Below are 23,996 nucleotides of genomic sequence, written 5' to 3' on the forward strand. Positions count from 1 at the left end.
ATTCCATCCCATTCCATTCCATCCCATTCCATTCCATTCCATTCCATCCCATTCCATTCCATTCCATCCCATTCCCTGTAGCACCTCACAAGCACTGTAATGTTTTTTCTCTGTAGCCCACAACCGGTTGGTCTGAACAACAGGAGTGATGGCAAACTTGTGGGTGTGAAAAAGCAGAGTTTAGCTCCAGTGCTCTGCTCTGCGTAGTTAAATTTGGTAAAAGATGTATTTAGCTTTAAGGCAGGGCTCATGCAATCCGCCTTTTCTCCGCATCCCATGCACACTCCCACCTCGGTATCAGCAGACCCAGATCTTTATCGGTAATGGCTTCTGGTGAGAGAAAAAAACCCACCACGTTGCTCTTAAGTATTCATTTTCTAGGCCAACAATAACCCTAGCGTAGACAAATAACTCCCTCCTAGTTCCTATGGAGAGAAGTGTTAGACTACACAGACAGTGAGGTCATTCATAGTCACTATTGTTTCTTGATAACCCAATTAAGAAAGTGCAATTTATCTAGCCTGTTTCCATTTAATTATCTAATTTGTCTGAGTGAGCCGGACTCGCCATCTCCCCTGCACTGCAGGGTTGCTGTCGCACCACGGCCCTGTTCTGCAGCGTGCTCCCCAGGTGCTTTTCATTCATTTGACCTATAGTCATAGACAGCTATAAATCAGGAAGGTAGAGAGAGCCATCGCATTGCTTTCCCTTACTTTATCATGAGGGGGGAAATGTGCGCGCTAGATTGAGAGCCACAGTGCGCTATTGCCCTCTTCCTAATCTACGAGCAAACTTTAATAAAGATATTTTATAGTCTTCCATTTAGAGCTAAAGATGGCTTAAAAAAAAAGGGTTGCGTGTGAGGAGAAAGATTTGTCACTGCGGATGTGCCATAATAAAGGATCAAACCCACCAAACTGCCATCAAGAGGTTGTTATTAATACCCGTGTATCACTGTTACCAACAGGCCCTAATGAATGCTGTCTCTGTAAATACTGTATTTCTGTGGTTATGGCTGCTGCCAAATGCACTTCTGGAGATACCTATCTGAAGCAGAGGGATAATTTCAGACGCACAGCCCGCTCCAGCTCTCTGAAGCTGTACAAACGAGCAGCTGAGCCGCGGGAGGAGCTGGCGGTGTCTGTTTCTCGAGGGTTTGTTCTGGATTCCTCCCTGCTGTATCGTTTTATCTGGAGCTTTCTCGTTTGCGACGCTCGGTTCCCGTTCTCAGGGCACTCGGTGCGAGGCAGCGAGGTCGAGGCTCGTGGCTCTCGATGCCTTCCTTGTTCTCACTGAGTGGCGACTGCTGTCTGCGGCTGCTGCGGAGGGACGGGCAGCTCAGGGCTGCTCTGGCTGCAGGGTGTGTGGCTTTGCTTTTCCTCTGAAGTTGTTGGAGCTGCTGCTATTTCTGCAGAGGTGTGTTCTGAGCTACTTGAAGTTAACCATGAACCGTGCTATCTGCTGCTATCGTGGAGCTTTGTTTGCTCTGCCACAGTCCTGTGCGGTCCAAGCAGGTGGACAAATACCGGAGCAGGGTTTGGCTTTGTTTGTGTTGTGTCGTGTGGGTTTCTTCCTCTCGCCTCCCCACCCCTTAACCCTATAGCAGCAGCTCCCCTGTGCTTCAGCAGTGCACTCCGTGCTGCTGATCCTGCCTGGGGCCTGTGGGACACCAAGGGAGTTCTGTAGGAGCTGGGATTCCTGAAACTGCTTCTGTTACCAAATGCGCATCGAAATCTGTCCATCCAATTTCCCAACAGTTCTTCTCAGAAGTTTCAAGCTCAAAAAAATCCCATCTGTTGGCCCTGTCAAAATACGGTGCATTGTAATAATTTGTCTTTCATATCCTTCTGCACAGAGAGCAACAATGGCGAATTTCAGCTCTGCCACTAATGCGTGGGGATCAGCAGAGCCCATGCTTCAGATTTCCTGGAGCTATTAGCAAAGCTTAGGGCCAGTGCTAATTATGCAAAATTCCTCCACTCAATATGCTCATGGCTTGTTGTCAGTTATTCTTCTCGTGTAAATGCTGGGTTATAGGATTGCAAGTACTGTTATATCTTGAATTAATAGTTTGAGCTTTCTCTCAGTGGTCATTGCTGGCTAAAAATGGGGTTAGAATCATGGAGAGCCACAGGTTAGTTTGAGTTGGAAGGGACCTTTGAAGGCCATCCACCCCTATTCCTTGCAGGGAGCAGGGACTTGTGTAGTATTTGCTGGGCATTTCTCAGGTTAGTCAGTAAGGGTGGCTTTTATGACAATATAAAATGCTTTTAAAGTTAAGATCTGCTTTGTTATTCCTCTTTAAAAAACTGCATGTTCCTCTTGAAATATGGCCTTACTCAGAAAACTGCAATGAAGAAGATACTGCTTTCCGTGGAACAACTGGCACTCATCTACACAGCCCTGCGTGCACAGCTCAGCTCTGACTCAGAGCACTTCTGGCTGTTTCTTAGAGCTTGAGGCTGTCCTGGTGTGATGAGGCCGTGTCTCCAAGGATGGAGCACGAGGGCAAAGCTGCTTCTTCTGGTCCTGAAGCTGAATTCAGCGCCAGGAGTAATGAATTTGCCTGATGTGTGTTAGACTAGAAACAGGCTCACCAGTCACAAGTGGTTGTACATCTCCTCCTCCACATTTGCTTTGTCCTTCCATCCCTTTGGTGCAGTATTTCTCAGAGCTTTTCCCCTTTTCAGGTTGCAGCCCATCTCTCCCCATGGACACGCAGCCCCTGCCCCTAGCTCTGTGCTGTTGGGCACAGCATTGCACATGGGGTGGGACCCCCCCCTTCCAGCCCAGCTTGGAGGCTTTTAGGGGTGTTAGCGTTGGGCTGGAGCTGAAATGGAAAGGAATAATAATAGTAATAATAATAAAAGAAACGGTTGTCATTTCTTGCATCTGCGGTTTGATTTGTGCTTGGTAGCACGATATTCTCTGCTAAGTGCTTGGAGGAACGCCAGGAATTTGGGGGGGAAAAAAAAAAAAATGTTTGTAAATCCTGAAAGCTTCGCATATTTCTCCTGAATGATTATTAGCGCAAATATTTATACTGTGAAAAGACAACAGGCGTTATTTGTTATTCTCCTGTGAAGTGCTGGCTGGGTGAGGCAGCGCTCAGCCCCTGCAGGTAACTCCTGTCCTGCAGCGCTGGGCCCCATCCTGCTCCCACTGCGTGCTTAAGGGAAGGGACCTGAGCAGCTCTGAGCTTTGAAGGCTCTTCAGGTTGCTGTGGGGCGATGTCTGCAGCCATGTGTGTGTGGTACATGGGCATGTATGAAGTCGTGCTCTCCAGGACGCCGGTTGGGTCTTGGTGGTGGGGCAGAAGGGGCTGTTTGACCCTCGCTGACATCTCACTAAACTCTGCTCTCCCTCCCCCGTTGTTCCGAGGAACCACCAGACTGAAGTCTGCATCCTTTTACATGGCAGAAAGCCTGGGAAGGATCCTGTGCTCATTTCCATTATGATAAAAGACAAAACAACTAAATTAAATTGGAAGCAATCTCTGCATTACACAAGTCTGCATACTCCAAAATTCTCAAAACAAAAGAGGTGCAGGGGAAGCCAATCGCCATCGGAAAGGAGGAAAAAGTGTCTCTGGACTCAGACTTTTACTGTTCCTTAACTCAGAACTGAAATATTTTAACCCCTCCTCAACCAGAGCCGTTCACACTGCAGAAAGCAAACAGCAAAGCCCAGAAAGCCGCCGTCAGTCTGGGTGCTGCCTGAATTTTGTGCTGTTAAGAAATGCCAGTTTCAAAGCAAACGTGGTTGCAGCTCACGTCAGTGACTTTGTTGCAGTGTCTGAAGCTGCAGTTTGCACGTGTTCACCGGAGGGATGTGTGAGCCAGCTAGAGGGAACATGTGCTAGTGACTTGGCAATGTACAAATGCAGAGGAAATCCAAAACTGTCTTCTAGCACTCAGCCTCTCTCTCTCTCTCTTTTTTTCCCTCTAAAGAAAAATGGTTGAAACTTTGAAAGACTAGACTATTATTTGTTATGGTTAAGTTGGCCACTGACCCACTGGCACCGAACACCATCTTTTGCGAAAAGTTGTTGCTAGATTTTATTTCATTGGAAATGGAGGAATGGAAAAGTTAACTGATCAGGTATCTTGCCTCATCCAATTTAATTATTTTAAGCAAAAAAAAAAAAAAAAAAAAAAAAAAAAAAAGTGGTTGCGGGGTGGGGGGGTGCGAATTCCTTGGAGCTCAAGTCACAATGTTATTGTCAATTCAAACTCAGTGAGCTTTTCTGCCTGTCCCTTGATGCTGAGTGGAACCTGACCCCATGAAACAGAGATGCTTTACCTGGCTGTGCACGTGTGTGCGCCGTGCACTGAGGGCAGCTGGCAGAACTTGCAGCCTTTGGAAGAGATGCAGTAATTTACATGGATTAATTATTTTACATGAGAACTATAAAAAAAAAAAAAAGATACGTGCTTGGATAGGTTGGGGGTGAACTTTTAGCCTTTTCTGAGATCCAGAGATGGTCTTTGTTGTCTGCTTGTGAATGAAGTGTTCTAATTCTTTGTCAGGTCATAAATTCACCTGCATTGGTTTCTCAAGAAGCAGATTTTGCTGCTGGTTGTTCGGCGTGGTTTTGTGTCAAGTAGGTCTTGAATTACTGAGGATGGGATCAGGGATAAATGGTGTAAACGCAACAAACCAAACCCAAACATTGGTATTTCTTCAGGCTTTGCTGTTTGAGATGACCTCGGTGCAAAATATTTCAGCAGAAATGAAGTCATCTTGTAACAAGTTTGTGGTGAAAATGCAATATTTGCCTTCCCAAAAAGGGGGGGCAGGAAGGAAGAATTTACATTTGGAGAAGTGTTTTGCAAAAGCCTTTCAAACAAGGCTCGAGCATTCCAGGTTCTCTTGGTAGACACGTTGTTCCCTCACTGCATCTCCTCATGGCTGATGAATTGCAGCTTCGTTTCGATAAGGTACCCATGGCAAGATAGGCGAGACAAAGCAGGGCCTTTCTCGTGTTACAGCAGTGGCTACCCTCAGGTAAAGCAACTCACTTGTTCATAAGTTGACCCATTGACCTTCTAATCACTGACAAATTATCTCATGCTTTATTCTGCAGTCTTCATTATGCACTGTTATTAAACAGACTAATTTCTTTTTTATTAGGACAGGATCACTGAGGTGCAGTAATAACCCTTTTCAGCGGCTTTAGTCATGGTTTACGGCAGTATTTATGTGATTTTTTTAATATAAATTTCAGTTTAATGCAATGGTTCTTATTGCAGTTCTTCACACATCCGTGCTGGGAAAGAGACACTGTGGGCTTTCAGGTGTTGCATCTTACAAAATGTTCATGTTTGTGCTGAGGAGGAAGGCATCCCCCCTCCCCGAAGTAAGGGACTCCCCCAAGGCCTTCCCAGCCCTCCCTGCCCCACACTGGGAGCCCCATCCCGGTCAGAGGCAGCGATGGCACTGGGGGCTTTGCAGGGCTGTGTGCACAGATAAGCCGGGCTGCTGGCAGACCTGCAGCGCTGATAGAAGCCGTGCCACGCAGCAGGCCACGCTGTGCTCGCTGTGTCCACACAAGGGCTTTGTACAGGTGAAGCTGCTTCCACAGAAGGAGGTTTGTATGCTGGTAAAACCCCAACGTGAGCGACCTCGCTAATCGCTGATTGACAGGGTAGTCTGAAGCCTGAGCTCTACAGCAGACTGTAAGTAAGTCTGAGGGGAAAAGAGCAGGAAATATGTTTTGCCTAAAATAACAGAGATAACTTGATGTTGCTTGCATGATATTTTTTAACGTTTCCCATCAGTCTTTTCACTAAAGCATTTCCACTTTTTCAAAGGATTTATTGTGAAGGTATAGGGAGCACGAGGGAGGGCAAACAAATTAGGGGTTTAAAATTACTATTACGTATCTTATTTTCAACCCCCTTGACTGAGATCCTCAGTTCAGAAGGAAAGAAATCAATGAACCATGGTCTACATTTTGAAAGAGAACTAGTGAGCTTAAGTTTCCAATATTAAACATCTTAAAGAAGCCCAATTTCTCAGAAAGCGAGATGTACCTGCACAGCATCCTGCACAGACATTGCCATTGGGGTGTTTAGGATGGCCTAGCAAGCCCTGCGACTTCTGAAATGCTCTTGAAAGTTTAAAGCAGTAAATAGTGCTTGAAAAACATTTATTTCCTGATGTCCTTTTGGCTGTCAAGGGAGAAATGTTTTGTACTTGTTAATTTGTAACGTGTAAGGATTCCAAATCTGACTATTTTCCCCTTGCTTTTCACCAGGTAAATTGGCCATTTCTCTATTGGCATTAAAAAGATGAATTTATCACATAGAACCTCTGCAGAAGACGAGGCATACTGTAGAAAACTCCAGTCAGAGAGGAAAAAAAGTAGGCTCAGGTGACAATAGTTAGGGTTGGAAAAGATCTTAGATCACCAAGTCCAACCCCCATCCATCCTCAGCATGCCCACTCACCGCGTCACACCTCCACCTCCTGTGCTAAGGGGTCCCTCTTTGGAAGGATGAAGGCCTAAACCTAAAACCTTTCAGACTGAGTTTGTTGGTAATCCCTGTGAGACTGGGGCAGAACTGGGTGCTCGTCATATCGTTGCAGTGCATAAATGGCCATCTGCTTAAAACCTCTACTTGCAAACAAGAGCCTCAGCCACGCTGATGCCAAAAATGGAACAGAAATCTCTGGTTTTTAGAGATGCAAGTTGTCTTCCAGTGCTTCTGATCCTTAGCAGCAGCTGAGGGCACACACATGTTCCCATGAAATCCTACACGATTCTAGGATTGGATTTAACCGGATCAACCCGTGATCTCTTAGGAGCCCATCAATGAAAACGCATGGAACAAGGCTGGATGTGTTGAGTAGGTGAACTGCAGGGAATTCAGTCCGTAGCAGCATGAGAAGTGACCTGGTGATAAATTAATTCTCGCAGATGGGTGGTATTTTTCAGACCTCTGGTAGGCATAAGCTGTGGGTATTTTAGTCCTAAGAAGCCTTTTGTTATGAGTTTTAAGAAAAATAAATCAAGTGAAATCAAAGGGTTGGTGTTGCGTGATGGGAGCTATATGGAGATTGTGGCTGGTGATTAGCATCTCTCACAGAAAGTTTCAGTTCAGGTTCACAGAATTATTTCCCCGTTATCTTTGTTGTCGACGGCATGATTGTATATAGATTTCCACAGTAGCATTCTGTTATTTTGGAGTAAAAGGGACCTGTTGTATTGTTTAAAACGCACTTGTTCCAATTCTGAGCGCTTTCCATCTGTTTTCCTATTTCCTTCCTCTAGATAGGAGCAGCATTTCCTCCCCTTCTTGCTCTGCTGGAGGGAGATGCAGTGCAGAGCCGTGCTGAGCTCCAAGCTGTAGCAGATCACCCAAGATTTGAGCCCTTTCCTTGGGAAAATAAATAAGAAAGAGGGCAGAAAGAGTTACTTTTATTTCAGAGGCTTTTGGAGAAAGGCCGCGTGGTGATCCGTACCAAAAGGAAACCTGGGTGGCATTAGGGGTGAATAAGGGTCCATGTGAGCAGGGACCAGGAGGATCCCCCACATCCGATGCCCTCTGGTCACCCTTCTGTGACCAGTTAGAAGATGAGCAGAGCTCAGCCAGGCCGTCAGCCACCTCTTGCCTGAGTGAAACGGAAGTGAAGGAAGAAACGAAGAGGAGAATGAGGGAGAAAAGGGGGTTCCAGAGGGGCACCGGGGTCTCGGCCCCCCGGCGGTGTGCAGGGCTCTGTCTGCCGCTGACCCCCAGCTGCCGAGAGCGGTTCGGATGTAACCTTGTCTTCCCCTCAGAGCTGTGTGCCGGAATGGAGTTCTTTAAATTAATAATGCGTAAAAGGAGATTTACACCGCAGTGCTAAAATATTGTCTTTGCCTTTTATTCATGCATTTGTCACTGTAATCTCTAATAGAGGTGTTCAGCGGGGGGATAAATAATGAAGGGTAAAAAATTCTGTCATAATCCAGAGCCATTTGCAAATTCATCACCAATATTCTTTTGGAAGCAAAGACAGAGGGAAATGAAAAATATATAGTGGTGCTAATATATCTCACTGATTTCCTTCTCCCATTTATTCACAGAGCCTACTTTGAGCTATGATAGAATGTGAATCCCAGGGATTGCCATTCCTTTTTAAAGACGAGTCTGAGGCTGCTGCCCAGCCTCTCCAGCAACAGATTAAATATAGTCAATGAATACTTCGATAATGTACTTCATAGTGGGAAATAATGCACTTCCCTTGCACGCTTTGATTAATTAGGGCTTGTTGTCCTGTACAAAATAAGAAGAAAGCTGTAGCAATTCCTTGGTATATAAACTGCTGGGGAAGCTCTGTAAGACGTGTTCAGAACGAGCAGGAAAGTAAAGCCCAGTGTTTCAAGGTAGAGATCCTATAAAGAAGTGGTATTAGTTACTACATTATTATGAGTGATGGAAATAAGTCAGAAGAGCCACCCCGAAACAGATGCAATTCCTCATGAGCTTGAGATTCCTTTAACCTTCATAGAACTGTTGCAACTCCAGAATTTTGAAACTGTGGTCTTAGGACAAAAGAAAATGTGTTATTGCAAAAGAGATTCCCTTGTCGTACTCCCCGGGCAGCCAAGCCTCTGAGTTATTACAAAATTGAGAGGGTAAGGACTTATTTTTATACAGGGATGATGTGGGACATTGCACAGGGGTTATGTGGGCAAGGTCATGACACAGCGTGGGATGCTCAGACGTGAAGATAAAGCCAAGAGCGGGGCTTCTCTGTCTTTTACCAAAGCCTTTAAGCTTGCCCTTGACCCAGACAGGGTGCTTTGGTCCCATACGAGCCGGCTGCCGTGGCATTCCTCGCATCCGAAGCAGCGAGCTGCAGAGGAAGCAGAGGAACCAAGGAGCTGCATTGGTAGCAGCAGGCACAGAGCAGCCAGCAAAGAGCAGAGTGTGTGTAGGGGGGGGGGGGGAGCACTGTCTGCTGGTGGGTGATGTTGTGGGGCACGGGATTTTGGCCCCCGTCTGCCTGCTGACGTAGCGACGTTGTGTTGTGCAGCTCGGGAGCCTGGAAGTGCCTGGGCTCAGTGGGATCTGCTGCTCGGTGTGTGATTGCTCCCTGCTGCCAAGCAGGGCTCGCCTCGACCCAGCCGGCAGAGTGAAAACAGAATGTAGTAGCACACTGCAAAGGGGGGGAAGATGAAATATATCACAAGATAATAAGAAAATAAACCATTAAAAGGCTCTGTTTCCTATTATCATGTGGTTTTATGTTAATGAAGTTGTTCCAGGCCTGTTTGAGTTTAACTCAAGCAGGGGAATATGAGTAATATGAAAAATATGTGGGGATGAAGACCCTAAGTTAAAAAGTCTGTGAAACATTTAATGTTTTCATTCACCATGCATTTCAGAAGAAGATATAAAGCAGCCAGAAAGTGGTACGGAAAAAACATTAAGCACCAGATTTTCCTTTTTGTGATCTCCAGATTTCTGCATCTGCGCGCATGGAAAGAGCGCAGTGGGCAGGGGCAGCACAGAGCCCCGAGCTCAGCGCACTTGTGGCAATGCCTGGGTGAATTCTGAGCCCTGGGAGAGGTGATAAATGGGTGTCTTAAAGCACAGTGTCTGTCCAGGGTTAAAATGGTGGCTGTTTGTAACAGCTGATTGATTTATAAAAGAAGGGAAAGACGTGGGAGGTAGAATTTGGAGAGTTGCTTTGATGAGAAAAAGGGAAAACGGTGAAATATCCAAAGAGAGACTTGAACATATATTTTTAAAGTGTTTTCTTTCAGAAAAGTTGAAACATTTAATTCTGACCTGAAATGACCTGAATTTAAAAAAGGAAACCGGAGAGCACGAAAGCACTGAGATGTCTCAGATTTGGAAAAACAAATTCTGTTGTGAATTGAGTTTTTTGGGTTGATCTAAAAATTATTTTATTCTGTTTTTCTTTCTTTTCTTTTTTCTTTTTTTTCTTTTTTTTTTTTCAGTTAATTCAAAACCTTGGGGAAAAAAATTTAAATCTGCTGTGATTTCCTATGCATTCATCTCCTCAAATGAATTTTTGCTTTGGGAACTAAGGCATTCACAGTGGGGGACAGCAAGGATCACAACCACGAGTTGGTTGGAGAGAATTTCTTGCATTGCCTCGTGGGGCAGCTGCAGGCTGTAAGGAATTACTGAGCACGAACCTCCCTGTTTTTTCTCCTCCCTTTGTTAGAGGTGTGAGGTCCAGAGTACAGACCTAAAGCACGCAGAGGTGCAGCGGTTAAATTGGGGAGCTGAGTTCAATTGGAAGAGCTGAGGAACGTCAGATTGCTGGCAGAAGTGAGCAGCGAGGAGCTCCTTCCCTGCTCTGAGGCTGTGAGTCCTGCACAGCCCTTTGCTCAGCCAGGGGAGCTTAACAAGGAGCTCTGCTTTCTGTCTCCTTGCTGGCTGGAACAAGGGCAGTGATGCTGGGGATGCCGAGCTTACACCTTGCACCAGGCAAAGGAGAAATGGGCTTTTGTAAAGCCAGCCATCCGTTTTCTCGAAGGAAAATGTTTTAGGAAGAACTTATCGCTAACCTAAGCTAGGATGGATGCTATGCAGCTTAAGTTTAATGCTGAAAAGATCAGCAACGATAGCAGCGTGCCATTTATTTTTTGAGTGTTCCCTGCAGGGTGCAGGGTTCCTTGAGCATCGATGAAAAGGCTTTCGTTGTTTTTGTTTTGAGATGGTTCTCATTAAGAAATAAGGCGCTAATGTTGATGGGTGCATTTGCAGAGCATCCACAATTTTCCCTGAAAAATAGAGTGAAAAACAGCTGTCACTTGGACACCTGGATGGGAGCAGGAGGACGTTCCCTCTTGGAGGCCTTTGAGCTCCCCCCGGTCATAGTTGATATTTCAGACAATGCGGGACTGCTGCTGGCCAGTCAGAAACAAAGCAGAAAAATATTTTTGTCGTAAATATTTTTTTGTAATAATAGCTTCAAAGGCAGCAAACAGCTTGTTCAGGTGTGTGCTGGTGCCTGGCGGTACATGGGGCAGGGCAGAGGAGACCTTGTGTTCTGGGGCTGTTTTGGGACAGCCTGGAGCGTGCGTCACTCCACCGTGGTCCACAGCTGAGCAAAGGCATTTCTAGCAGGAGTGGAGTAACATGGGAGGAAAGGTTGTTGTGTCATGTGCAGTTGTGTGTGTGGAGGACTTAGGAAGTCCTTTTGAATTCAGCTATCAGGACTTAAGGAAATCTTCACAGTGCTGGAGAGCATAACCAATCTGAATAGGTGAGGGATGGAGGGGCAGCAGCCATCGCCCTGGGCGCTGCCCCCAGCTCCTGCAGCAGAGCCCGAGGAGATGGGTCCCAAACAAGGGATGCTCTGCTGGTCTCCATGGGAGAGCTGCCCCACAGCCGGGGTTGTGGTTTGCACCTCCATCAGCTCTTGTTCCTGCTTTCATGTCTAAATTCTTAGAAGCTGTAAATGGGAGAAAACAGCTTCGGGGTGGAGGAGTCCAAATTGGCACAAGGTGGGCACCTGGGCTGTCAGCATTGCGGGAAGGGGCAGCAGATGGGATCCCTTAGAGCCCCGGTTGTTACTGTATCTGAGCTGCAGCACCAAGCAGGAATATCACCTTGCCTTCTGTATTGCTGAAATGAATTAACGGACAGGAAATCGTGGATTTCCGAACCCAGCTTTCCTCTTGACATTCCTCACTGCAAAAGGAGAATTAAACTGGTGAAAGTGGGTAACAAGAAACAGCTTCTGAAATTATTGGGTACAGCAAAAGCAAACCATGGTCAACCTGCTCTGAGCTGCTCCTCTGCTTTCAGAAAAGGTTTTTGGGGGGAAGATGGATGGAGGCTGAGGGAAGTGGAGGGCAGGGTGAGGTACAGCCTTGGTGATGGGGGGGGAACCCACTGAGTTCTGAAAATTCACTGTTATTGTGCCTTATTAGGTCACAAATGAGAAGGGGAAAAAAAGCAGAGAAAACTTTCAAAACAGATTTTTGGAATTCTCGCCATGGTTTTATTATCTCCATCACTTTGAATGGTCTCACTGTTGCTGCTGCTGCAGTGGGAGTCGGGCTTCGATGGCACAGGGCACGGCTGGAGGAATGCAGTTCTTAACCACTGCTTGTTCCACACACTGGGAACATGCAGGACTGCTGCAAGGAGTCCTTCTTGTCCCCCTTGTTCCCTTGCCCCAATGCATGTGTAGGTCTCTGTGTTCACACAGGAACTGCATTTCTTCAGATTTCCCTTTTTTGGCTGTTTCTGCCGACAGTGTTTTTCTGCACAGTGTTCAGAAAGCTGAAAGAGAAGCCGTGATAGATCAAAATAGTGGGGACTGCACAGCAGACTGTGTGTGTAACAGTGACAGCTCCTGTCCAACTGTTGCAGGCACACGTGGCAGTGCTGTGCAGACCTGAAACCAGGAGCTCCCAGGTGCTGATAGCTGGGAATTGGGGTGGAGGCATTGACTGAAGTCAGTGGGAGATGGGGTCAGTGGGAGCTGTCAGTGGGGAGAGAGGAGAGGGCTGTGGAGAGGAGCTGTGGGCAAGGGGCTCCGCTCCCAGGGATGCTCTCGCTGTCTCCTGTGCTGTCCTCTGTTAGAGCCAGGCATAAAGCCAGGCTGCTGCATCCCTCTGAAAGTCCAGGGAATGGGCTTCTCCAGCCACCCCGACAATTAGACAGAAATGAATACCTTGCGTGTAATGAAGCACTGAGTTCGAGCAGGTGATTCGATGTTTCTCCTTTCCTCCTTCTCTTTGTGCCTTCCTCCCTTTCCATGTGCAGCTTCTGCTCCGCCGTTCCTCTCCAATTTCTCCTTCCCTCTCCCTTTTTCTTCCTGCCTCAGCAGCTTAAAAAAAAATAAACCAGCCCTTCCTTTGCGAGCCCTGTGGCTGTGCTCTCCTCTCCTCTGCTCGTGTCCCAGAGCCGTGCTCGGGTCAGCAGCGAGCTAACGCTTTTGTCAGCGTGATTAATAGCGCTGTGGATTGTCGTTAATTCACTGGCTAATGACTGCAACTCTGGCCGCTCCTGGAGTAATCGGGTGATGTATGTGGGGAGCGCGCACCTCATGGCAGAGGTGAAAATCATTTCGACAAGTCAAATATTGTCACAGGGAACAAATGGCTCTCCCTGTTAATAAAAATTAATGAATTTTTTTTACCGCTGGCCCGCTAAATGAAGCTGTGGAGTGACTGAGCGGAGGGGACAAGCTCGGTGGAATTAAGCACTTTATTTGACGGTTAAAACTGTAAACATCTTTATGATGGTTGTGATGGCATGTGGTGAGCGGTGGGGTTTCGTGTTTGTTCCGGAGAGGTTTGTTCAGATGCACCCCGGCTTTGTGAAAGTTGTGTCTGAGAGAGAAAACAAAGAGGTGGATGGGATAAGAGGGAGGTGAGGGCTGGAGGTGGCGAGCTGGGAGGGAGGAGCGATGGGACGGTGCCATCCTCATGTCAGCAGGACTCTGGGATGTGCAGAGCTGCTCCACTGGTGGGCTGCCTGGGCTGGATGACTGCAGGGCAGTTGGGTTTGGCTTCAGGAGGACTGCTTCCCCCAGAGGTGCTGTGTGTGGAGCACGTGGCTCACTTGGGATGCAGCCCTCGTGCTCCAGGCTGCACGGGAGTTTGGTTCCTTGCTCTGCAGGTAGTGATGCAGTGCAGCAAAATGTCACTGCCTCATCCACATGTGAGCATTTAAGCCATGTAAATGAAGCTTTGGATCCCTTTTCAGGTCTGGCTCCTGGAGGCTGGTTGCCTCCCCTGGCAGGAAGGCTCGTTGGTTTGCTTGCCTTGTGTTGCCGTGCTTCCACAATGTCACATCTAAATTCCTGTATGGCTCACGATGCATTTTTTCTATGTGTATTATATTCTAGTATACTCCTCTGTGATTATCACTGAAAGATGTTTTTAAGACTACATGAGTCGGAGTGAATGTTATCAGCTGGGCAGCAGGCATTTATTTTGGGGTCTATACTGAAGGAACAGATGGCTGGCCATCTCTCCCAGTGGTAAATACACGAGCCAGATTTCTCCTTCCCATCTTGCCTTAAGCACAGCAGCCTTTTGCTGTTGCACCTTGACCAGCTCTGACATGCATCTCTTTAGCACGGCCGTGCGGTAGCTGAAGAGTTAAGGCACAAATAAAATCTCAAGTTCAGACTGTCAGCTTAGATAGTGCTTAGCAAGGGTCGAGGAAAAAAAAAAGCCAGTTGTGATTTAGAAGAAAAACAGTGAGATTTGACCAATTCCATGGAATACCTTTCTTTGCCCCAGGGCAGGTGGAAGTGGTATATTAACCAAGGAATAGAGCAGGGGAGGAAAAAGGCCAAATCACATTTCTTTGAAACAAAGAGGCTTTTTACCAGGAACAAGCCTTGATAAAAATTACAGTGGCATCGCAAGTCATTTCAGCCGCTCGGCCTGGGGCTATATTAAAGCAGTGAGGAAATAAGGGATGCAGCAGCCCTGAAATACAAATACAGTAGTCCCGGGAGCGTTTTTAGTATAAATAATCCTTTTTAGAATAATGTAGTGGCTTTAAATAGGGCCAGGTGGTGGGTGCAGCACCCGGGGTTGCCTTGGGAGGGAGCAGAGGTTGGTGGGGCAGTGCGCTCTGTATGTGGGTATGGGCACTGCCAGAGCCCGTCTTCCTGTGCTGTGTTCTCCCATACTGCCTCTTACAGCAGAATCTAATGAAATCAGCTTAAAAATAATGATGTTAATGGATGGATCTGTCAAACCGAGCCGTAAGAATGCTTGGTGTGACCGGGAAGTTGAATGGCTCTAAAAGTGCCGCAATGTTCCCAGGAATTGGGTGAATTTCCATTGGAGATCGTGAGATTCCTACCAATGTCTCAGCTGTTGCTTGACGCCGCTGAACGGCGCCTGGGGGACGTCCTGCAACCCGTCAGCAAACGCTCAGAAAGGCCGCGTGCGTAGCAATATTTGTCACAGTGCCAGGGGACAGTGCACGTGCTGTGACGTCCCATTGCCACCAGTGGAACTTAGCCCTGTGCCCGTCCTAAATTTCTTACCACTGTCCCTGTACAGGTAAATGTTGGAGCGTTTCCTCAGTCAGAAGTGACTTTGCAGACAGATCTGGCAGACCTTGGTCAGGCTTGGCTATATTTTCGGCACCTGTGTATTTGAGTGAGCTGGAAGTTGGCCGGATGATTTTGGCAGAGGTGTGCCTTGGCCAGATGCACAGCTGAGGTTCAGGGTTGCAGTGTTTGTCCCTCCGTGGAGCTCATCACAAAGTTATGATAACTGTAATGATGGAAAATCCACGGGCAATTCCTGCTCCTAAAGGCTATGGGAAAAGGACCACCTCTGTGCTCACTGGCCCTGCAGAGGTGCCCAGAAGATGCTCAGGACATGCAGAAATGCCAAGTATTTGTGGCTCTCGTGGTCTCAAGCCCACCACTGGGCTTTGAGGGAAGCTAAGGAGCGCTGGAATAAAACCCCAAGCCAGGCAGGGTCTGACATTAAAACCCCACTGCATTCCATGGGCTTTGGAGGGGAATCCATAGAAAGCATGCAAGTTGTTTCCAACTGGTTTTTTTTAGAAGAAACTTTTGCTCATCACCTCCTGCCTTACATTTCCCATAGAGAAATGTGTCCCTGGGTCTGCCTCCCATAGGCAGGGACTCCATGCAGCCTGACAAGCTTCCAGCCCTGAGCACAGGCTTGAGGCAGCAGCAGCAGGACCATAGCATCCAACCACTGTTTCTAATTAGGAAAAGCTGAGCATTGAGGAACGAGCTCAGGAGAAGCAGCCGAAGGTGGGGAGCTGCCAGCAGCAGGTTTTAGCCATGGGATGCTCCCATGGGATGCAGTTGTGCAATGCTCATGGTGTGTCTGCCCTGTCAATCCCACACAGCTCAGGGAGGACCAATCTCAGCGATGCAGTGGAGTTTATATTCTGCTGAGAGCTCTGGAGCTGAAAGGGTTTGGTTTGGTTTGACCAGCACAGGCATTATGTAGTGGATAATACATTTAGTCTGTATGGGAACCGGTCTGATAGCGGGGTTGTGCATCTTCTGGTGTGCTGCTGCTCGAAATTAAAAGGAAGTGAGATAAAGACTTCCAAAGGCTGAATTTCAAAATCCTTGCTGGACTCATTCATTGGAACCACTCAACAAGTTTGTATAGGATTTTTTATTTTTTTTTAATTAAAGTGGAAGTTGTAGGTGATGAAAAATAACCCGAGTACAAGGCCTGAAATATCACTCTAGAGATTCAGCGTGTTTTTGCCTATCTGAATTAAATATATAGATATATAAATAGTGCTACGAGTGTCGAGGAAAGCACTTTGCAGAGTGCAGAGTTGGTGAAAGCAGCCCGAGGCCATTTCTCGCTGTCTTTGCAGAGCTCTGCTGTTGCAGCACAGAATTGGTGAGCTTCACTGGAATGCTTTTGGCCGGGGATGGAAAACCCACCCGATGCCGTGGCATTGAAATGTGTGCCTCGGTGGCTCTGACAACAGAGCTCTGCTTTTGACACCCACCTCACGGCTCAGCCCCGCGTCCCGCATTGATTCACTGATTCCCTTTATTCCCATAGTCTGCTGACACCGTCCCTTCCCTCCCCCCCCCGCCCGCGGTGTGTTTGTCTGGCTCACGTTAGGAAATAGAAATTGTTATCGATTAATATTAATATTTAGCATGTTTGTGAAAATGTCTTTCCCCACCGCTATTAATCTGCGGTGTTAATAGTGCCGGGAGTCCTTTCTGGACCCGGGGGAACCCACAGTGAGCGGAATGACAATGAGACGGTGACAACAGCCCAAAAGCTTTCACTTGGCAAAGATGTGAATTCCAATTGCAAGGTCTCCTTTTGGAGGCTTGCAAATGCTTTATTCCTGCTCTGCGGTTTGACGTCCAGGACTGAGAGAAATGCCCGGCTCCATTTGTTAGTTTTTGGAGAGCTGTTCTGGCTGCATTTATTTATCGATTCTAAATAGGTGCCGCTCCTCTCAGTGGGGAGATTATCTCGCCGTCGCTTTGAAACTTCTGCTTTGCTGCATTTCCAACAAAAGAATTTCTGCCCAACTGGAGCGCTTCCACACTTTTATCGGTTTAAAACACGGGCTTCTTTGAAGCAAAAATAAGCAAAACTGCTGCAAAGCAATTAGGATTTTTCTTTCCGAATCGCGGCGTTGTCTTCTTTCTCCTCTTCCTCTCCAGACTTTGGTTCTATTGCACGACTTCCATTTCACCACTGGTTGGTACAAGTGTCTGTGTCACACGGTGCGTTTCTTGCGACGCTTCGTTGGAGCTGTTCTGTTGTGAACAGCTGAGGGACAGAAATCTCAAAGGCTCATATTTTTCCACTGGCTTTGATGAAGAGATAATAGAGCTTTTTTTGGCTTCCAGGCACCCACTGTGAGTCCTCCATCCAAGTACGCAGTGAATTAATTTTTCACCATCTGAAGAAACGTCATCTAAAGTTCAAACATAAAGCAAAATATTGAACCCAGAGATCAGGTGAGGGGTCGTCGTGGACAACAACGTCCTCTTAAGAGTTTGATTCTAAGAGGACTTTATGTGGGACTGCTTGTGATGCTCAGGCTGACTTTTACTGGAAATATAATCCTGGCATTTAGTGGAGAGCAATTTGGACCCCTTCCCCGCTGCTTTTACTAGAGGCAAACGCGTGTTAAGGAGCACACTGAAATACTGTTTCAAGCCATATTCTCTATTTCTGCCAGCAGAAATCCCGTAATAAAAGAAAATACTTTCTTTTTTAACCAAAAACCAAATGCACTGTAAATCCCTGCTACCTGTTCTTCTCGCAGCTGAGTCCCGCAGTGGCTGTTTTGTAGGGTGGTTCTTAAAGACCCTGCAATTAACTCTTCTGCTCTGCACTCCTACACCTGTGACACAAGTTATCTTCTGCTTGTTCTGCATCAAATAACCCGACCTGCTTTGAGGGGTGTCGTTACAATCAAGATGAAACAGGCTCCAAGTATGAAACCTCACTATAGTTGAGCTCCTCCCAGTGCTTTTCCTTCCCGTGCATCCCATCCCCTCCTGTCTCATCCCTCACTGTCTCCCTCCCTGAATAACTCTGCAGTTTGTGGTATTCTCCAGGACTAAATTGTTTTTTAATGCGTTCCACAGTGGTTCTGCATTAAATGAGGGAAGGCACGTGCATTATGTCCCAAAGCAGCAAAGGCAGAGCCTGCAGGGACTGAGCGATCAGCAGAGGCACCCGCTGTGCAGTGACCACAGAGCTCCCAGCCAGGAGACCCGTTTCCTCTGAAGTCCCACCTGAGAAGTGGTAGAACTTGCATCTCTTCCCGACTTAATGTCAATGGTGTAAATAAATAGGGAATTCCATGAGCAGTCCTCTGTGCTGTGCGTTGGGATCACCTCGTTGGTGTGGGTCAGGTGCTGCAAGGCGCTGGTGTTGGATTGCAGCGGGAGCTTGGCAGTCCTGTATGGAACTATTATGGGATCGGGGCTCCATTACCTGTTTCCAGATGTCTCTTCACAAAATGAATGTCTCTCTTCTGCACCACTTTGGCCCCATGGCACGTTGGCCCAACCAGCGTGCCTTTACTTCCTCTGTTGTCTTCCAGCTCAAACAGCTTATGAAATTACGGGTTTTCAGGAAGGAGTGGGAAATGTTTCTAAATGGTCATTCAAAGAAAAATGTATGTACCTCTCTGGGGCACCTGGAGCTGCATGGAAAACCTTTTGGTGTGCTGCTCTACATCCCAAGGCCTGTGCAGACCCAGCCCATGTGCAGGGGTGTGCATGGGCCCCTGGGCTGCTTGGCTCTGCACTGCTTGCAGCTGCAGGAGGACAGCCTGCATAGGGCAGCGCAAGCTGGGCGCTGGTGCACAGAGCTGCAAAGTGCTCAGGCCCACAGATACCAGCCTTATCACCCAGGGCAGACAGATAACACGACGTTAGGGATGAGCTTTCCTATCTTCTATTGTATTTCAGCTGTGGCCATCAGGTGGCAACCTGATCACTGCAATGGTTCGCTGTGCAGAGCCCCTGCCTGCTGGGTGCTGCTGGGTGCTGCTGGGTGCTGCTGGGTGCTCTTACCCCCAGCCCTGGGTAATTACAGGTGGGCAGCACTGTGCTGAGAGGCAGCAAGCCCTGGCAGTGCTCAGCACACAATGCGTAAGTGCAGGTGTTTGCACTCCTGGCTGAACTAGGCTGTGATGCTGGCGATTCCTCCCAGCTCTACCGGGCTACGAAGCAGTCCTAAAAATGTTTGGTGTTGTTTTTCCTGATGAAAGATGCCGAGTGTGCAGTAAATGGGTGCAGACCCTGCAGTCAGAAACGTGCACAGCCGTGTGTCCTGGAGGTGTGACACGTCCCATGCCTCCTTGCTAACATAGCACTGCAGCTGGATTATTTGGAAGCAAAGCAGGAATGCAGCATGCACCTGTAATCCTCCTCCTTGTCATTTCGACAATGACGGCTTCTGTGGTTGGGTTTTGTTGTGTTGGTTTTTTTTTTACATGTATGTTGCATTAATATAAAACCACTTCTCCAAGAGGGATCCTCTGACCTGGCAGCGCTGCGGACTTTCAGCCCGCTGTTCTTTGACACACAAGTGAAAATGGGCAGCTTTTGTGAGCATCCCGTCCTGGAGCCGCCTGCCAAATTTCAGCCTGGAAAGTCACCGTGTGTCAGCCAACAGCACAATGCCATGGAGGATGACAAAAGTGTTATGGGCTCAGCCCTGCGTTCTCTTTGCTCTTAATATCCCCATTGCTCTCGCTGGGAGTTCTGCCTGCAGAAGGAGTGGAGCTCTGGGCCCGGGTTTGTGTTTGCTTCAAGGTCGGTGGAGCAGCTCGTGGTGTGCAGTTTCCCAGCTGGGATGCTCTGGGAATGAACAAAGTCCTGGGGCACCTCAGATAAACAGGCATTTCTGTGGCAGAATTGTATATTCCATACTAATATTAGTAAGCATATAAAAAAACAAATATCCCCCTCCCCCAAAAAACTTCACCCTAAATGTAGCGCATTGTTCCTTTTACCAACATTTCCTTTAACATTCCATTTTTTCCTTTCATTACAGCTGCTAAATAGATTATTCATGAGCTCTCTCACCAATACCAAAGCAGCACCCGCATTGTTGCAGGACCCTCATTGGTGTCACACAGATTTTAAGCCTGTGCCCATATCTGATTATCTGTGGAAACAACCTTTCAATGGCTCTTTTTTACAGAGTAATTTCACTTGTGAGCTCTGAAGGACTAATTTTAGTTTCATGACAATAACAGTAAGGTCAAGTTGTATTTCTGTAGCACTTTTCACATAAGCAGACATTCCGCAGTGCTTGCCACTAGGAGAGGGGCAGATGTAGGACAGCACGGTTGTCACCATTAAGTGACACACAAGTTACGTTGTGGGGAAACTCAGTGCAACTGGAGATGGTTTCTGAGCTGCAAAATGTGCCCTGCCTGTATTTTAGCATTCGTGTTACAGCCAGAGCAGCGTGGAGAGGAGTGCTGGGGGGGACAGATGGCCCTGAGGGCAAGCTGGAAGATGCTGCAGTGATTGTAGCACTGTGAGCAACGTGAGCAGAAATCCAGGAGGTTTCGTAGCGCAGAATTAGTGTGAGCAGATGGGCTCCTCCCAGGTGCATCAGCTCTAATCAGAAGTAAAGCCCAGCTGCTGAACCTGCCTGAGATTCCTGGAATAGCTGTGGCCCGGGGAGATGTGTGCACACATCTGTATGTTTTAGTGACATCTAGCTAACATCTGGGGAAGCTCTTTTGGAGCAGGACTCAGAGATTCAGAGCTGAGCTCATACAGAGTGCGACAGGAGAGTTGCTTCTGAGCGCCCTTCTGAGACACGTGCCTTGAACTGAATCTCTCTGCCTTATTCCCAGCTATGATTCTAAGCATTTAAACGCAGCAGCGTGACAAAAAATGATCCAACTCACGATATCCACAGGCTTCAACTGGGCAAAATTCCACCCTTGTCGCTTTGAGACGCATCCTTCCACCGTGTGACGCAGCTGTGCATCGCTGCACGTCTGTTTGCATGTTGCCCAACGGGTGGCGGTGGAACTTGTGCTGGGAGTTGTTTCACTCCCCAAATGGTCACGTTGCACTCAGTGAAGCTGCCTGGGGAGAAGGGGTCATGTTCCCTGTCCTGGGCCCTCTGAGGAGACTCCATTTAGCGACTGAAAAGGCAGAAGGAAGAGATTACCTGCACTTGAGGACTTCTCCTGAAACACGGAGTGAGATCTGGGCTCAGCTTCAGAGTAAATTCAGATTTAATCAGAGCTGGCCTGATTATCCCATATCGGAGACTGAATTAACAGTGCTCAGAAGTGAGGTGCCTTTATACTTGTGTCATTTGCAATTTTTCACAGGTCATGCTCCACTAAACCTAGTTTTGCTTTTCAACTCGGTTGGAATTCCTGTTTCTTAAGTGCAAAAGAGGCTAATCATAGAGGAGAAAATAATTTGACTTGCTAATACCAGGAGAGAAAACATTTACAGCAACCACAAGTATGTTCAGGATTATGGAGCACATAATACTTATGAAAGCGTGTTTCTGGTGACATGTTTGAGTAAGGAGGGTTGCACTTTCTAGCAGAGGAAATGTTTGTAGGCTGCAGCAGGCAGTCCTCTGTGCTCCAAAAAGGCCAGAGCAAGAAAAAAAGAAAAAAAAAGTTGGCAAACGAATCAGAATCCTCTTCTCTAGCGAAGCCTGCTGCTGGGCTGCTTAGGCACGAGCTCAGGAAAATCTTTATTAGGCATTAAAAGGTAAAAAAAAAAGAAATGTGCCCTGCGTACAGGAGCTGCGTTCAGAGGATGAGGAGATGCTGCTGTTGGGGCAGCAGCGGGAGCTGGAGCTGGGTGCTGCTCCCCTCGCACAGAGCTCAGCCCGTAGCACTTTGCACGGTGGGAGCCCCTCTCGATGCGCCGTGCCCACAATGGGGCGGTTGTTGGCCTTGTTATCATAGTGGGAGCTACGGCGCAATGAAAGCACAGTCATGCTGCCTCATGTTTAATTGAGAGATGGCAAATCTGTTCCCAAAATACTTCGGCTCCTTGTATTGGATGACAAATGTGTTTTTCTTTTCCCCTTCATCTGTTTCCCTCCCCTGCCCTTGTTGTTTTTTTTTCTCCTCGGATGAAAAAAGCTCCGTTTCCGCTCCAGTTGAACGTTGCAGCCTCGCAGTTGACTCCTCCTGGAAAAATCCCCAAACCTTATGACCCTCCGTGTCCACCATTTGCAATGGCACCCTTCCTATCCCTTACGTGCTGGCCTTTCTTTTGCTCCCTGGCATGCTGAGAGCTCCTCCCGTCTCTTGTTTCTCAGGGTCCCTCCATGCCTGTGCTGATGCTTGGCATCATCGCCGTCTCTAAGACCAGTTTTATTCCCAGAATCTGAAATGGAAATTTCAGCTGATTATTTGGTCAATGCTCATTGCCTCCTCAAAGCCTGCCTTTTTCCAAGGCGCTTCATTCATCCACCTTGGTTGCTTGCCACTGCTTTTGCACCGTTCACTCTATTAAATTTGATTCTGCATTTCAGTGCACCTCTTCTAGGAGCTGTGCCTCGAGACTACCTTCTTAGAATAATATTTTGGTGCATAACTAACCACTGTTTGCAATACCTTGAGGTGCTTTCCCCTCCAGTAGACACAGTATCTTTTGTTTAGCATAGAAAAGTTGGGCACTAACAGACATAAATTTTTGCTCTGTGAACTCTGGAATTGAAAGGAAATAATAATGCATGCTGAGTTTCAGTTAATGGTGAAGTGTATGCTATGAAGCTGATGCACTAGCTAATGAGAAGACCTGTATTTTTTATTAATTCAGCATTAATTTGCGGTTAATAACTATGGATTTTTTTTATGTTGCCGCTGCAACTGACTTTCAGTGCATGCAGTCTGAATAGGAACTGTTTTTTCTTTATAATAATTTCTTAGCGACTGGTGTGTTGTTTTTAATTGGAAGGAAACTTCATTGATGATCCTTGTGCACTGGGAAGCCAGAACTAAATATATATGTGCTAGCTATATAAGCACATACATTGTATTTCAGACATAGGAAATACAAGCTGTGAGCCCAGCTCTGCTCGCTGAAGTCCCACTTATGATGCTGAAGTATCACACTCGGTGTGATAAGGATCTCCAAATCCCAAGGCCGTGTTTAGCACTGCAGTCTGAAGAGGTGAATGCATCCCTGGGATGAAGGCTGCTGGCTTCAGGAGCGCTTCTTTGGAAAATTTCTCTCTCATGGGGCAATCCTGGGATCCTATGGCTGGTTCTAACACGGGTAGCTCAGAAGAGTTGTTGAAAAACCCCCAGTGGTTCAGACAGGAGTCTTAAAAGGGCAAAAAATGCATTTCAGTGGAAGATATTCTATCCCATGCAGCTTATTTGAGAGGTTAAGAGGTGACATCCTCAAAAACTGAGAAGGGAGAGATGTGGAGCTCAGAGGTAGGAAGGAGGCAGCGGGTCGTTTGCAGCCTAAAGGACAATATGGCCCCATGCCCAGTGCTCAGAGCACCTCCTGCTGCGTTGTCCTTCCCTGCATCCTGGTAATCACTTGTTTTTGGAAAGTGATGGAAGGGGGGGATGGCTGAAGAGTACTTTTAGCTCGTACGAGCCAGTAGCATACCAGAGAATGGATGCATGTTGTTGCAGGTTTAGTAGTGGAACTGACTTGCAATTTTTTGAAGCGTAATAATTTGTGCTCACTGCCATTGTGCTCATTTCCTAATTGTTTGGGGGAAAATGAAGTGTGGAGCTCCATGCAGGGTGAAGGCTGTTCACCTGTGAGTTTTCCTGCTTGGTTGTGCACCCCAACACGGGCACACGGGCAGCTGCCCCCATTCCCTGCTGCAGCGGTTCCCAGCGCTGTGTTGGGCACTGAGCTGTGGGGTCCCAGGGTTGCCCCGAGGATGCTGAGCCCCACAGCTCTGGTGTTGCTTCTAAAGGATGTGGTTTCCAGCTCTGCTGGCAGCGCAGGCGGCTCCCACCCGTATATTGCCTGTCACTGTGGGCCCGGAGCAAAGCTTAGGCGTGAGCATCACCAATCCCAAGCAC

The 23,996-nt window shown here is 47.4% G+C and overlaps 1 protein-coding gene across 1 annotated transcript in view; it reads left to right on the forward strand.

The window, feature by feature from the left end:
* The window catches only part of PRDM16 (PR/SET domain 16), a 201,907-nt gene that overhangs the window by 55,176 nt on the left and 122,735 nt on the right, over positions 1-23,996 (forward strand). The gene's annotated exons all lie outside the window — the stretch shown is intronic.

The sequence above is a fragment of the Lagopus leucura genome, unplaced genomic scaffold (assembly GCF_019238085.1).
Source record: "Lagopus leucura isolate 7727_CA_CO unplaced genomic scaffold, USGS_WTPT01 Super-Scaffold_100037, whole genome shotgun sequence".
Lineage (NCBI taxonomy): Eukaryota > Metazoa > Chordata > Aves > Galliformes > Phasianidae > Lagopus > Lagopus leucura.